The sequence below is a fragment of the Thermobia domestica genome, chromosome 7 (genome assembly GCF_964235325.1).
Source record: "Thermobia domestica chromosome 7, izTheDome1.hap1.1, whole genome shotgun sequence".
In the NCBI taxonomy this organism is placed as follows: domain Eukaryota; kingdom Metazoa; phylum Arthropoda; class Insecta; order Zygentoma; family Lepismatidae; genus Thermobia; species Thermobia domestica.
This window is the reverse complement of record NC_137460.1, coordinates 200452843-200464302: the sequence shown is the minus strand read 5'-3', so window position 1 is coordinate 200464302 and position 11460 is coordinate 200452843.

Here is an 11460-nt window from a genome sequence, read left to right as displayed (position 1 = left end):
CTTCCCGCTCTTCAATCAAGGAAACTTATTCTAACCGCTTGCAGTTCTCACCACCTGCAAAGAAAGCACACACTACACCAGATAGAGTGGACAACACTACGGACATAGAAACATATTCTACTGCGGCTCCAACTTTACCTCCAACTTTATCTCAATCAATTTACTCGATTCTGTTGACCAATTTCGATTCACGTTTCTCGACTGAGAAACAAGTAGCTCTACAACTGCACAAGTACCTTCCTCATGCCTCACTCAAAGAAATAGCCAAGACTAGGAACGACTTTATTTTCAAAACAGAAAATGCAAACTTGCTCAGCATTATAGGGAACAACGTACGTATATATACCTTCGGCAAAGATGCTAAACTTACTAACCTCAATGCCTCTCAACGCAAACAAATACCACCATCTCGCCGTCCTCCTCTTTTTTCCGTGATTCGTGGTGTTGATCCTTATACCAATGAAGAGATTCAGGAGGAATTTAGCTACAAAGGACACACACTCCTGAAGGTTATATGAATTAGAAATGCTACATGCTCCACGTACATTGTTCGAGTACTAACATCTTCTCAAACCACCAATGATTCTCTTCTGACTAATGGGGTATACATTTATAACAAAAGACAGAGTTGAACCTTCACGGTAACCAGCACCCCCATACCACTTCGATGCGAAAAAATGCCAGACATATAATCAACACTCTACCACAATATGCCAAAATACCTCTGTCTGCAGTTATTGTTCTGGTGATCGCTCCAGTCGTTCATGTCCAAATCTACAACAACCCGTAAATTGTTACACTTAGAACATGCCATGAACAACATGCCATGAACAACATCCGACATATAGTTGCAAGTGCAAGGGCAAACTTGTCCCTACCAAAGTTCACCCTGAGTACGTGGCACCGCTACGTATATACAACTATTTTGCAAACGTTCCACAATCACTGGACTCTTCTATAACAGTACGCAATTGCCTTTCTAACGCTTACTCTTCAAAATATTCAACCAATTCATCGTTCGTATGTCTTAAAACAAATCACCCACGCAGCAAAAGAAATATTCCATGCTACATTTCATGCTACTTATTCTGGTCAAAATGTCTATTTTCATACAGCACCTTTGGAAACTACTGTCTAAGGTATTGATCATGGATATAGTCTTTATATTTCTCAATATTAGATCCATTCGTCAAAATAAAGCTTTATTCGAAGCGCTGTTAGTGGAAGAAGGAACTGCAGTGTTTATCCTTAACGAAACCTTTCTCACTCACTCCATCATTTGTCATTTTCTGGATATATATTAATTCCAAAGGATAGCACCTTCCTAGGAGGCGCGCAAATGGAGGAACAGCCCTGGGATTTTCTCCACGTATTCCATCACGTCGACACTTTTGTAGGCTGCCAGATCTTCCTGAATATCTCATCATTACTTTATACTTCCGTAATATAGCTATAACCGTTGCTACTGTTTATATCAGACCTGTAAAGCCGCTACCTACTGTAATCGTGCAATACATTTCCGATAATTATAAGAGATTCATAATTATGGCCGAGTTCAACATGCACAGCAGATCAGAAAGAGACAAACCTACCTTTCACACCTTTGTCATAACTCATATACCGGGTATAATTCATGATCTTCCAAAACCCACTAGGCCTGTATCACAAAACACATCAGATATTGTCATTACTTCTGCTAATCACGTTTCACAAATCCAAATTGATGTTCTTGATCCATTAGGAAGTGATCATGTTCCGATCAAATTACATCATACGACTCAATCTACAGAATTTTGAAAAACTAGCATCTGTTTTAACAAATTCAATTGGAAACAATACAAAACATATTTATCGGCAACAGTAGACCCATTGCAACCTCGTACATCAAAAAACGAACTGTATCATGACATTCATACAATCACATCTTCAATCCAAGAAGCTAATTCACTTTACATACCAGTAACTACATCAACGCCTTATCGACCAATATTGCCACCAAAATATCACATTTATCACTCGCTCTCGACAGTTTTATCAAAACTATCAACGTACAAAAAATTCAGAATCAGTCCGTCATCACCGAGAACTTCAGAGGATAGTCAAAAATTACAACTGTGCTTACAAGCTACGGTGTCGGGTTAAAATCTGTAATACTCTAACGTCACTCATCCTAACAAGTACTGAAAACATTTCAATGCTCTTTGCGGAAAACATTGTAAAACACCATATCCACCATTAAATGATGCCTTACCTATATAGACAGAGTCCTCCACAGTTGGTGCTTTTGCTGATTTCGTTCAATACATCTTGACACAACTCCGTCCCACATATTCATATAGACATCCAGCCGCCACAATCAATCCATATTCTCCTTCATTACAGCCTCATCCAGCCGCCACAATCAATCCATATTCTCCTTCATTACAGCCTCATATCTTTCATACTCTTCCGTAAAATGAACCTCTAATAATAAACAAATTGGTTGGTATCATTTTCATTCAAATATCACAATACAGTTAAAACATTTGTCACTATACTGAAGAGATAGGATAAACAAACGTAACATAAAACATATCTTGCAAGAAATAAAGAAATCATTATAATGAAAACAATTCTATGCAATTGTTAAAGTCAATATAGTCTCAAAACTGTCACCTAAGATGAAAAAGCACTTATAGTTACTAATAATTAAATAATACTTTGTATGTGCTGAAATTATGAACAAATCTTACAATGTGTTGATCCCCTGATTAATACGTTTATTAAAACATTTATAAATGGTCATAACATTCATCTATTCACTAATATTGTCTTGGGAGGATTTCAAACCTTCAAATCACTTAATACTGTAAATGTCATAATATATAATACAATTAAATTATCATGTAATTCCTCAGTAGTGAAAATAGTCTATAGTTTCTGTCTGTAATCAATCTGAAATAAAAAAATCTTGATGCCACTATTAAACAAAAATACATAAAGAGTCTTCATAAGTAAAAATTGCTATTTTCTTATCCCTCATATTCTCCTGATATATCTCCACATCATAAAGTCAGGTCTCATCGTTTTAGTTTTTTTACCAATTACTTGTAAATATTCCTTATGATTCTTTAAACTTCGTGTATTTGAAAAAAATCTGTTCAATAAGGATGCAGTGTTCTTCAGTACAAGAAAATTAGTCCATATTCGTAGAAAGTTACCCTTAATGTTATGCTTACTGATATACAAATATAAAATTCACAGTGTGTTTGTTCAACTCTTCATCATCAACTCGTAAATCAAACCAGTACTTATTCAATATGTAGGCTATAAATATATAATTTCAATTTACCTGTGTTTATACAATTATATTCATCTTATCAAATTTCTTTAACAAAAGAAAATATCTACAATAACAAGTTAATATAAGCAGCAAAATAAATGAAATATAAAGTTATGTAAAAGAAGATATAATGCGTATCCATTAGTATTTATTGATTGATTGAATAAATATTCAAAATAATTAGTCTTTTAGTATAACAGCAAAACGTCCTAGTCTGTCATTCAAAAAATCTAATAATTTAAATACGATGTAGTACATGGTAATGTCGTATACTGAGTCGTATTTAACGTCGATATACCTTGTTACTATGTAATCATTTTAAAAATATTTATTGTTTAATAAATGAATAGTTGTCGTAAAACAATTCAATCTAACATTCATGCAACTAATAATTCAAATAAGTCAACAAATGTCGCTAGTTGTGGTACCTCCTATCTAACATGAGTAATCTTGGTATTATACTAATCAAATATCAAATCTTAAATGAAAACCTGATATATCTTATAATGAAAAGGAAACAAATCAATATGGCATTCACACATTTTAATAATTCAAGTAAGTTCATAGATGTCGCTAGTTGTATTGCCTTCTATCTAACATATATAGATTTCAGTATTGTAATAATCAAAATATCCAACTTTAATGTAAAACAAATACATCTTATAACAAAAAGAACAAATCACTCTGACATTCACGTATTTAATACTTCAAATAAAATAATAGCTGTCGTTAGTTGCGCTGCCTCATATCTAAAATAAGTGACTAATGCCGAAAACAAAAGTGTCTTCATAAATGTAAACCAAATATATCTTATTATAAAAGCAAAACATACCCATCTGCCAATTATATTTAAATAGTTTTAAACAAAACAATAGTTGTCACTATTTGTGATGGCGCGGCTATCTATTAATTAAATGTCGACAGTGTACTCTTCAGTTAGCATTACATGTAATTACAATACATTTATGTTATAAAGTAGTATGTAGCAGTCTGTCAATTATGTGTTTAGTAGTTCAAGAGGATAATACTTGACACTAGCTGTGGTGCTTTGTATCTAAAATAAATAAATAAATATCAATATTCCAGGAATCATCTGTCAATCCTAATATTCTAAATCAATTAGTTCTTGTTATTAAAGCAATACATATCAATATATCCCTCAAGATCATAATAATTCATAATCATAGCATTTCTTAGTAAAAACTATAATTTCAAGAATATAATAAGTCTCTACCGTACATTTTCACTGATATCAACTCAAAACATTCTCCAGTGGATCATAATATTGGTCATAGTTAAGACTGTTACTTAAGCTGCTTCAAGTTAAACAAATCTAAATGATATTAATAAAATACCATTTATAGATAATTAAAAGAGTCGGTATCATCAATATTTATAAATAATGTACTTCTATCTGCTAATTGCAATACTAATAAATTAAAGTTATATAAATAGAATATCTCCAATCCAGTATAAAAACTGTCACTATTGTACAAATCATTTGTCCTTGCTCTTAAAACATAATAACCATCTAGTTCTTAAAAAACTAGTAATTTCAAACCTACAAAGTATAGTCAGAACTTGTGTTCCTAGTAAACCGTAGTTATTATTAGTTATCAATAGTTCATACTTAATATTGTGTCATATTTCAAATATAAAAAATTCTAATCGTACTGTAATATCTACAAACAGTCGTAGAAAACTAATTTATCCTAAATGTATGCAATATGTGATACAATAAAGTAGTAAATCAGTGGAGGTACCATAACACATAATTAAAGTTCTAATCAATATAATAAGCAAATATTATTCATCGCTAAATTCGAGCATAGTTCTTTCTCTTCAATCTTATCTCAAATGTAGTTACCAATTCTGATAGTTTCTAATATAGCCTAATGTGATATAACAAACTAATTTGTAGTTGTTTCTGATAATGTTACATGAATATAATACAGTAAACAAGTTTCAAGTTTGAATAGTGTGATTATAATTCAACAAATTTAAATCAACATCCATAAATAAACCAAATAACATCAAAGAAAGTTCTATCTTGCAATCTGAAATTCCAAAATCTTAATGCACACAAGTTTCCGTGAATTCTTTTCTAGAAGTTAATCACCCGTATATCTGTTATCCGAACAATAAAGTATCAATCATTTTCATCATCATACAGTAATAGCGTGTAGTTAATCTATATCTCTACACAAAACTAATCTCCTAAAGGACCTAGTTCAGCAAAATACAAGGTGTAATCAATCAAATCTTCATATGATGCTTCTGTAGGGTAATCTTTTACCACAATACAAGTTATGTCATTCTAATATTATCGTGCATTGTAAATTTAAATATATCTACACTATACTAAATATCAATGTGCCATATATACATCACATGTCAATGTGTGGATCTCTGATTCCCAACTTCAATTAAACCTATGTCAAATACTCTGTCAATAACAATATATTCTAGTCTTAGATATAATCAAATTCACATATACTCCATGAAAAAAATTATTTTTACGGTAAACAACCAAGACACTTAACATAAAATTTCGAGACAAAAACAATTTTTACCTATAATGATTCTGTCACTAATTTAAACGCATATAAATTGAGTCAAATAAAAGCATATACATTAAAATATTGTTGTGCAACATAGGAAATAAATAATCAACTATCACGTTCAAGTGTTAACCAAAAGATTTGTGGATCAAGCCCCTTTTGTGAGTGCAAGATTAAATATCCGTAGTATATTTACTTCAAAGTATAATAACACTCATCAGCAAGATTAAGCTAAAAACTCCCTATAAAAGGCTTCAACTAAAATATTCGCCTAAATCAATAGTCTCGGTACTGTATTCAATGTAAGTCTTAAGTCCACATAATATATAAATAGTTCTGCAACACTATCTATCACAAAGTAAATAATTCTTATCCCTACAATTATCAATAATTTCGCATTAAATTCGCTTCAAACAATGGAATACCCTCTATTCTTACTTATAGTAAACACACTTCGTAATTGGTATCGCCAATACTCTTGGTTCAATTCTGGACCATGTATGTTTGTAATAGACAAACATCGTACATATGGGATTTTCTCAAAGTTCTCCCGCTTCTTCTACATTCTCATTCCACCGTTTCATTCATTTCTCATCATTAGCGTGTTCTTTATCCTAGCAGGCATAACTGTAGGACGTTAAACTTAAAATTATTTAATGTTCGATTGTAACCTCTGGAGCATAAAATTCGTAGTTATATTCCTAATAAGACTATCAAAAATCAAACATTTCTGTAATCATATCTTCACTCAGTAAACAGATATTCATTTCACCTACAAGAACAATAACCATCATGCAATAAACGTATTTACCATTCAAACGCTGTAACAAGATTTGTGAGTAAACTCAAGTATAAAGTTTCCCGTTATAAAAAAGAATTCTAATTTCAAAGCATAATCCAAATAAGTCCAATGTAAATCAAACCGCTAAAGTTAATTTCATGAAAGCAAAAACAGCTTAAAACCAATGTAAGTTCTAGTAAAATTAGTGCCATACGTAGTAAATATAGTTTAATTAGTAAAATTCACGCTTGACTTGACAATCCATAATGTCACCATTATTTTGAATACAAGCTGTATTAAATTAGTAATAAAATTATTAAATTCGGGTCTTATATCTTAAATATATATGCATTAATATTGTAAATAAAAATGCAGCACACTAAATAAAAAGAATAAGTATCTAACAAAACAAAGAATGGATATCCTTAAAATCCACCTTCCAAAATATCTAAAATACAATTTCAGTTTTAAATATATTCATTCTATGTATGGAATGTCTATTCTTATGCATATGCAATATAAAATCTAAACAGCGCAAAATTAGGTTGGTAAACAAGACTTTTACGCATTTTCAAATTGTTTGTTCGATCTTATCGATTACATAACTGGTAGGATACACACACTAAACTTTAAAATCTGAATATCACAATCCAAAAGTAAACTAAAATCATAGGGTCTCCGCAATTAGTAACAAAATAATAACTGTATTATACATATCAAATAATTGTAACGTGCAATTTCATATTTAAATAATAGGGGCATGCAGTAAAAACAATCGCATCTACATGTTATGTACTGTTATTTCTATATCCAATTTCATATACTAAAAACGCAATCACATGGTTATAATAATTTCCTGCAGCATACAAAAACTAACTCTCTTCCAGTCATATATATCCTGACATAACGGAGTAGTAATTCAAAGAGCCCAAGTTCCAATTCTATTTACGTAAAATAATACTTATTTTCATAATTCAAATAATAATAATAATAATAATAATAATAATAATAATAATAATAATAATAATAATAATAATAATAATAATAATAATAAATGGAAATTCCAATTCAAACTGTATTAACAATAAAAAAGTTTGTGTATAAAGAACATAGTTCAAGCCTGTAAGAATGAGCAAATATCCTTCAATCAAACGCTGTGCCTGCAATCGGTTTCAAATAAGCCAAAGTTTCGGAAAAGAGTGGTAAACAATTACCAGCATGCAACGCGAGCTTGTAAACATAATTAGTTTCAGATAATATCCATGTCTGACACGTATCATAGAAATATCCGGCTACATATTGCAATAATGTATAGTTTTCGTACTTTTTAAAAGTTTCTTCAATACATAAGTGCACAATAATTTGGTTTTTCAAAAAATTACAATGTCAAATTTATATATTCACCCAATTAATTATTATTTTATTAAATTCAATAATAACCTGAATCAAATAGTCAACCGAGGTTATAAGTATACCTTAAAACCGGAAATTACAACTGCGGTATCGCAATATTTGTTTGCTTTCGGTTCGCGTAACAAGTTCTTCTACGTCATAAAGAAGATTGTCAACATCAATAAACCAGCGGGTGACGACAAAAAACCAAGAAATAGCCAGCGAAATAGCGGGCGTGTCATCAAAGGTAAGTGAACTTTGTCTTCTTACTTAAGTTAAAGTATTAGATAAACGTACAAAGTGTGCCGGTATCTATAAAGGAAAATACCATTAGCGTCCGCTGCTGCGCGACTAGCGGGTAACAATATACAAAGCAGGAGGTAAAAGAATAAAGGAAAGTCAAGAGGAACCTAAAAATAATGGCACAAGCGGTTAGGTCACACATACGTGATAATATGTACAAAGTAAGCGATAAAAGTATAAAACAAACTCGCAGCATAACCAGACAGTAAGGGCAACAGCGGAAAGGTCACACATACGTGATAAAATATACAAAGCGCGCGGCACGACCGGACAGTAAGGGCGCCAGCGGCACCATCTAACACGCGTTATTAATCCAGGATAATTGCAAAGTCATTACTTCAATTGAAAAGACTAATTGAAGTGTGCTTAACATAAGTCATAAAAGGGAACAATAATTACATTACATACAAAATTATCGAAAATCTAGTTACTTTTTGCTGCAACACTGCAAAAATCACTAAAAATCCGTAAAAAAATCAGGAAAATTTACCTATTTAGGGAAAAAAAGAATCACTGCAATTATTCTCAGTACAGGCAACACTGTGAAATCCCGACAATGGTGGGGTACTTCTACTCAATGGCCATAAGACTTTGGAATCCTCATACAACTGAAGCTAGCACATGGGACCCTCGAGATTCTTTGTTACCCCAATTTGTGATTTTAAATATACAAACGTTTGTCAAATTTTCGAAAGATAATAAGACTTCCCTTGTACTTTTGGTTCATGATGACATGTATGTTGCACATTAAAATCATTTACTTTAATGCTAATTATTGCAGGAATTATAGAACAAAAACAAGCAAAGAGTTGAATTGCTGCGTCACAAGACTCGAATTGTAAGGAGGACTATGAACTTCGGTACCCGATTTTTAAAAGTAATTCCTGATTTGGTGAATAATCGAGCAAGTAATTTTCTTAGCCTTTCATAAGGAACAATATAGCTTTCAGTTTTTTTTTTTAAAAAAAAACATGCTTTGTTTTGAACGTTTCCAAAAACAAAAATTTTTCTTAACGTTTCGTGAGGGACACTATTCGCTTTAAACATTTTTCATTTGTTGTATAGTCTTGGAGAGCATTACTTTATTTATCTTTTTTTTTCAACTATAGCCCCTATGTTTTCAGGGGTTTTTGGGATAATGTATATATCCCCGAATCTCCTAAAATGATTGAGAAAGTTGATGGTTGCAGACAGTTTGTTTTATTACCACAGATACCAAAGCGGTCTTTAAAAATGATGAAATATATAAAGAAGTTCCTGAAAATTGAATGGCTCCTGTGACCTTGGACGTTTCGGAATTTGCAATCTTCGACTCCGTAATCCCAAGACGTTGGTCATAACTGCTCTAAATTTTTAAAACGTATTATCTGGGAAGTCAGAAAATGTGGCTTGGCCCTATATGCACCCGACGTCCTCTTTCGTTATAGAAAATGTACACCACGCAAAACTGAATATTCTTTGTAAACATAATTGTTTTAGCATAATTTTATTTCCATACATGGTTTAACAGAATGCACCGTCGTTAGATGCAAAGGCACACGAGAAAATGATTCAAATTAATAACAGATTGGTAACCGACTCATATATCCTCTCATGAGAAAATAGCTACCACATGATATGGAAAAATAAGCAAATTCCTTCTATTGTGGCGAGCTAGCAAAGATACAAGGCAAAATATTATTAAAACAAAAACGAATACATATCACTAAGAAACAAAAGCGAATAAAACTCACGAAGACAGAACTAAAGCAACTAGCAGTGAACAGGAAACAAAGGAGTACAGAGTGCATATGGCGGCGTGGTGTCTATGTAACGTCATTCTTGCAGCATTGACTAGACTTAATGTACGTAGTAGCATTTGCCTGAATCCATATTTAAGGATGGTTTGTGATCACGAATAAAAGTTATTAACTTGTTTATTGTTTTCCCTGAGCCTATTACAATGACCTGTTTTATATTACTTTTAGTTTGTTTAGAAGAAACATCAACAAACTGTTCAACATGTCAAAGTAATAGGTTCGAAAACAAATGTTACTATAATGAAACATTTTTATCTATAAATAGAAGCATCCTTCATTTTGAATTCAGGCAAGGCCGATCTGGCAAGGCACACACCACACCATATGCAACCTCTGTTCGTTCTTCTTTGTATTCCTGTGTACCTTGCTACCTGCTTTAGTTCTAGGCATATGCTTGTTTCTTGCGTTGCTTCTGCAGCGTAGTGGAATGTATTCATTTATTTTCTACATATTTTGACCCTTGTGAACCTGGCCCCCCACCTCTCGGTACAAACGATTTCCGCATATCAATAAAAAGTACTTCGTTTGTACCGGTTTGTACCGCAAACATTTTTGTTTGTACTGTACTGGAGTATGAGAAATTAATAAAAAGTGGGGGGCCAAGTTCACGCAGCCCCCCCCACATTGTCCTAGGATCGAATTAATTGGTTCATTTGAAAGATTTTCGTTTGTACCGGATTGTACCGTAGTTTGTTTCGTTTGTACCGTTCTGGATTATGAAAAATTAACGAAACAAAATGGGGGCCAAGATCAAACAGGTCCCAAATCACGACTTATTACACCGGGTACACATGATTTTTGTATATCACATAAAAGTACTTGGTTAGTACAGGATTGTACCACAAAGAGTTTTATTTTAGCCATAATAGATTATGAAAAATTAAAAAAACAAAATTGGGGGCTTTGTGAACCTGGCCCCCCCTCCACATCGTACAAACGATTTAATTGGCTCATTTGAAAGATTTTCGTTTGTACCGGATTGTACCGTAGTTTGTTTCGTTTGTACCGTTCTGGATTATGAAAAAATAACGAAACAAAATGGGGGCCCAGATCAAACAGGCCCCCAAATTACGACTTAATACACCGGGTACACATGATTTCTGTATGTCATATGAAAGTACTTGGTTAGTACAGGATTGTACCACAAAGAGTTTTATTTTAACCATAATAGATTATGAAAAATTAAGAAAACAAAATTGGGGTGATATGTGAACTTGGACCCCCACCACATCGTACAAACGATTTCATTCTCTCATTTGAAAGATTTTCGTTTGTACCGGATTGTACCGTAGTTTGTTTCGT